This window comes from Meleagris gallopavo, chromosome 9 (genome assembly GCF_905368555.1).
Source record: "Meleagris gallopavo chromosome 9, MGAL_WU_HG_1.1, whole genome shotgun sequence".
NCBI lineage: Eukaryota > Metazoa > Chordata > Aves > Galliformes > Phasianidae > Meleagris > Meleagris gallopavo.
The window spans coordinates 5,661,983-5,668,385 of record NC_139412.1 but is presented as its reverse complement, the minus strand read 5'-3'; positions in this window follow the sequence as shown (position 1 = coordinate 5,668,385).

Here is a 6,403-nt window from a genome sequence, read left to right as displayed (position 1 = left end):
TGGCTCTCTGGGTAGCCTGATGTAGTGGTTGGGAACCAGCCCACAGCAGCAGGGCTGGAACTAGATGATCTTTGAGGTCTCTTCCAACCTAAGTCATTATATGATTCTGCATTTTTTATTCTAGAATAAACAAATTGCATTTGAATCTTCTACCATTGGCAGATAGGTTTCCCTGTTTAAAAATAAATACGAAGATACCGATTTATTTGTATTTTTGAATGCTGATTGTATGATAATAGTGTTTTCTCCTGAATAAATGAATTATTTTCACGTTATGTTAATCACATTTTCCTTTCAGCAGGCATTAATATTAGACTGATTTATTTACGTTTCTGGAAATATAAATGTGTATGTGAATACCTAATCCAGAATAATCTATTTTTAATCAGTAGAAACACCTTTTCAAATCCCTCCTGTATCCTTTTATTATTGGTAATGCTGGTTAAAGCACTGCCAGTGCAACTACAGGAAGTAATGTTTTTCAAACAAACAAACAAACAAACAAAAAACCCACACAAAAACCCCAAACAACAACCAACAACAAAAGCAACAACAACAATAACAACAACAAAAACAAAGTACCAAATCAGGTAACTTGGAGCATTCTACAGAAATTCTACTGTAATTGATTCTAGAGTGTTAACGTTTTTCCCCATTGGAGTATCAGTAAACACAAATGGTTGTTTCATTACTGAATATCATCAATGTTGATCTTATATTTTATTACTTTATGCTATTCAGGATCGAAAAATATGTATGAGAAGTGGATATGCATTTATTGTTAATACTTACGCTTGGTCACATGAAGTAAAATCCATAGCATTTAATATAATTTAGAGGTCAAAAGAAACACAGTAGTCTTACTGGTGAGAAGTATATTACAAGCTCTATGTCTCTGGTACCAGAAGAATAGTTGAAAGAAGAAAGGCATATGTAGCCATGGCAATGCTGCTTAACTAATATTTGTTAATACCACTGTAATTACAAAGTAGAAGATATAGGTCACAAGAAGAATGTTATCAGAAGAAAAATTGTTCCATCTTCTTCTCAACTTTCAGGTAAAAGATTTCTACATAAATCAAGAAGTGGAATTTGAGTGGAAGAACTCATTCTCCCTTGCCTTGGCCTCAGCTAAATCTCATATTAGGACTTGCTGTTTTTCATGTTTTCTACACAGGAATCGCAAATTAGTTTCCTAAATCTATCTTTCTCCTGTTTATGTATAGAACGTCTGGATATAAAGAAATTTTTTTTTACTTATTTGAGACATTACTCTTGAATTAATGTTTCAGAAGCCATTACTCAATAGCTGAGATAAGATAATTTGACAGAAGGCATTAGAATACAAATTAGTGTTGCAAAAAATTGTTTAGAAGAGATCATTAATCTACAGTGTTTTTCTAATGCTTTTATAAAGTAAGGCTGAAGGAATTATTTGGGGGCTAAATGAATTTGATCTGGTAAAACTGGAAAGCTAGTAGACCATGGTTGTCATTGGAATGTAGCAAGGCTTGAGTTGGATTGTGGTTGAAACTCTCCCACCATCATTAATAACTATAATCATAGATCTTGTCAACATAGAAACTCATGTTTTTGAATCAAAGTCTGAATCAGCTGTCACCACCAAAGACTCTAAAGATACTGCTCAAAAAGATGTAAAATTTACTCTTGAAGATGATGTGCTGTTAAATGGGGGAATTTGATTTTGGTTAATAATCTTCCTGCATCTCCAAATTCACTTAACTTGTTTACAAAGAAGGATCAGTAAAGCTTTCCAGATTAAATAGTGATTATTTGTTTTATAATTAACAGCCTACAGAGTGTCTACAGAACAAAATATTTATTGCCATTTTTTCTCTCTTTCTTGACACTTAAAATGATTTACATGGCTAGCTACCAAATACAGACTTTAAAATAAAGGTCATCTACTAAATACGCATCTCTGACAAAAGACTTATGCTGATTGTTCAACTTCAAAGAGATGTTATGAAGAATATCTATTGGAAAAGTTTATGACTTGATTTGGCCACTGTCTATACATCATACTGCTTCAGACCTTTCCATTCTTATTCAAAGAATGACTAGTCTGCGTCTATGTTTGGAGAAGGGGCCAAGAGGTGTCAGTAATTTTAGAAGTTGTATTCTCTTATTATAATCAGATTCCATGATTAAGAATATGTTTTCAGATCATTAAAAACACTGTTTTTTCTTATATTCAGAGGATGCAATTGCCTATGATGTGTGAGGTAATATCTCAATAAATTCTTAAGGTGCCAGCTTAAATTCTGTTCAAAGCTTAAATTTAATTTATTATTTTTCTTTACCATCTTAAAGTTGTGCAGACAATCTTGTAAAATTGCTCACATAGAATTTCATGTGTGAGCTGTAACATCCAAGTTTTCTTATGAATGGTTTATAAATGGAAGGCATTATGGATTTCAATGTTGTTTAAGCTTTATTTCTATTTTCTTCTTGGATTTGTTATTTTCTTCTTCTATTGATTCTTCTTTTATTGTGTGTACCATTAATGCACAGATATACTAAATTTACTTTCTAGGATTAATCATGCTAAGCGTGTTTTGTTCCATTTAACTTGAATGTGAATAAGAAGAAGCAAAAAAAAAAAAAAAAAAAAAAAAAAAAAAAAAAAAAAGCAGAAGCAAATACTATTTGTAATATAAAGGTCTTCTCAAGGAAAAAAATAGGAAATTTTTCTCCTACAGATTTTATATATAACTTTGAGTTATCACTGAAGTTAAATCTGAGATGAAAAATTTTGTCTTGTTTCACAGGAATACAGATTCTCAACTGGTACAAGTAAATCTGACTGTTTCAATTGCAATAGACTTCATGGTGCCAATGTGTATAGTTTCTGATTGTAGGAAAAAATACCACTATCATCATATAGTTAAATAATCCTGTAATTTGTCTGTGTAGCATTCCCCAAATAAAAATCTAGAAATGCTCTTGCTGGAGCAGAGACAGAATTACAAGACTGTCTAAGTTCATACTTCACTGGGAATGCTAATTGAAATTGAAAAACCGAAACAAGGAAAATCAAAGAAAAAAATAATAAAAGGATGTAACGATAATGAACTTTACCTCTTGGAAACTTTTTTTATTTGTTTCCCAGAGCTCCTTAATACTTAAATTTAATGGGAAATATTTCTTTTGTAATTGACTTGGAGTTATCTGTTAGAGTTCAACAGTAATATTTCACTTTATATAAAATATGTTTAACATAAGGTAGCACAGATTTTAGCCTTCTGTGTTGTCTGGTCAGATTCATGTACTGCAAATACAATATGTGAAATCTGCAAGTAATGGCTGTTTGTATGAATTCGATGAAAACAGATCTCTAATATTTGATGCAATTTTCCATGCATACTCATATAAAAGACAGTGCCTTTAAAGGACACAGGTATCCCTTGAGAACACTGGCATTACTTCTGAGCAATGAGGATCTAGATGACCTTTGGACTAATATTTTGAGTGGCTACCCACACTGCTACTTTTGTATAAAGGACAATGAATTGTTTCCAGCTAGAAGCACTTTTTTTAGAAAAGTCAGAGCAAGATGAAGCAAGACTCTGCTGCTTTGCTCTTCCTCAGAATGAGAGTCTTATTTCAAAAGACCGAGGCACCTGTAACTTTCTCTTCACATTCATGCTAAGAAAAAAAGGCTACTCCTTCTATTAGTGTTAAGCATTTAAAGTTTCACTGATTCCTTTGAAAGTTGTCAAGTTGTTGAAAAACGAAAACCCATAAACTTCTTACTTATTTCAGATGCTGCTCAATTTATAGGTAAGAATCCAACCAAAAACGAGAGTGGCCTCTCCTGGGAGATGGGAAGTAAAGGTTTGGACAGTTTTCAGTAGGAACTGAAACAAACAGAACTCAAAATTAGGCTTTATATCTTTGAAAGTGTATCTAACCATCATAACTAAACTTCTACAACCACTTCCCCTTCTTAAACCTGTGTGGTGCTAGCTCTTTCTAGGGAATTATACCCTGTCCTTTCTTCCCTCCCAGTGAGAAGTAGCAGGTCAAATGTCTCTCCAGCTTCTGCTAGCTAAAATGTGGCTTTCCTTGCCTATTAGCTAACAGAACAGAAATTGCTTTGAGTCAGAATTGAGAGAAAACGAATTCAAAGAAATAAGGTTTTGGTAGCTAATCATTTGAAGCTAACTTGTGCTTTTGTAGTCAAGTCTTATTAAGAGATTACTTTTAGAGTCAAAGAACTGAGTCCGTTGGCACTGTCAGGTCATCCAATATGCCATGAGAAGCTATCAGCTCACACTGTATATTATACATTACAGTCCTGGCTTTTATATGTACTAATCAGCAACATCTCTTGTGGGAGCTACAATTGGCCCACTCTTAAAAAAAAATAAATTCTTCCCATTGTATTCTAGTTTAGTAACAGAAAATGTCCACAAAAATGTTTTGTTTTCTTGACTGACCTAGAATCACATAGCATGAGAAACATAGAATATGAAAAGGGAGGAAGAAGAACTATGTTCAACTGAAGCAATAAATGCAAATCATCCTGGTTACCTGGAATTGAAATGTGCTCTCCTAAAGGGTAATTTGAACAGTGGTTGCATTACAGTGTCAAGTGCAAAACCTTTAATGGAGAGAAATTGTCTCAACTAACCTATTTTTCATAGCAAGTGGAAGCAGAATACCATATATAGCTTAAGAACTGGAAAGATTTGCCCTTCTCCAAAAGAATAAAATAATACAGCACTGAATAATGGTTTTGATTCTAGTTTTAAATTAGAAATTCAATTTCTCCTTACAAGCTCCCTACCCAGTTTCTTACTATTCTCTCAATTCTTTGGATGACAATGTGAGATAAAGTAGAATTTTCTTAAAGCTAGACCGAAACATGTCCAGAACAATGTGCATACCTTGCTTTACTTTTATTAAGTGTCAAGTATTCCCATATAAGATAATTAAGTTTTATGCTTAGAAATGTGAAAAGTGTTTAAAGTGGATGCCAAAACCTATATGCATTCTATTCATTTCACTGCCCACTGTGGGAGCTGAAATACCTAATTTTTAAACAATCTGAATACAGGATTCTGTAGCAATGAAATGAATGTCAGCAGCATAAACAGAAATGGCAGAAAAAAGATACTTTAAAGTGATTTAAATCATTTGGAAGCACACTCAGAAAAATCATGTGCTATACCAGTGCTACTTTATAATTAATAGCTACGTTTAAATTGGGATTTGTCTGTTTTGTTACAGAAAAGTGTTGTGTGTTCAACACGCTTTAGGGCAGCAGTGGTGAAATGAGGCAGTCATTATCTAGGTTATGAAAAACTGTGCCAATTAGCACATATATAGTCTAGCTTTAATGAACAAGATGACTCCTCGAGTGATAGATAAAGAAATTTAGTGAAAAAAGTAGAAAATACTTTGTGAATCCTACTTTTACTAAGCACATGACAAGCAGTCAAAAAGTAACTGAATATGAGGTGGTTGTATTTGCAGTTACATTAACATCAATGTATTAAAGTGCAATGGTAAACTGTAAACAGTATTTAGAAAACTGTAAATCTCTGTTAGTTGAAGTATAGAGTGCAAACCTTAGAGATTGGTATCATGCCACATTTGGATCAGAAACCTCTATTGGCCTGTATGAAAACTGAAATATTTTTAGGGAATATTCAAGCAGAATTATATTTGCGATGTTTTACAAAGTTTTTGTAGGAAGAGGGAGGCTGATTCATTGTTTCTAAATCACTGTAAAATTCCTACTGACTTCAGTGAGAGCTCAGAATTTGCCGTATTTTGAAGATAATTGCAGTGTTAAGGAACTGTAGCCAAACAAACAGAAATAGTTTAAAGCTCTTATTATATATCTAAATTTATTTACTTATTTATTTATTTTTACAGTAATAATCATTCAATCCCTCAGAGAGGCTGAACCTTATTTCTATATTAAGAAGACTTGTCAGTAATTGTCAGCGTATCTGGTGGCTTCCTGATGACTTGCCTTACAACGTGGAATGCTGGGAAGAGCCAGTAGGGGTGGCACAGGGGTGGCACATATGTACGATAAGGGAAACAGATTGATTGAGGACATTGTCTTCCCGAGACTGAAGATTTTACTGAAGGTACTGAGCTAAAACACTGCATTTTATGTGACCTTCCTCATCAATCCCCTTTTTGCTTAAAACAGACGTGTTAATATCACTAAACTAGCCAAAAGGCTTCACATTGTGTCTTCATGTACTTAACTATAAATTGTTTTGGAGACATTTCCTGATAGTACCTTTGCTTGTGTTGTGAATATTCTCCTCTTTTGCCTCATTTTCTACACATCAGAAAGCTCTCCTAATAACTTCCATAATAAATGCTTTCTTTCCAATGACATCCCCATTACTTCTTC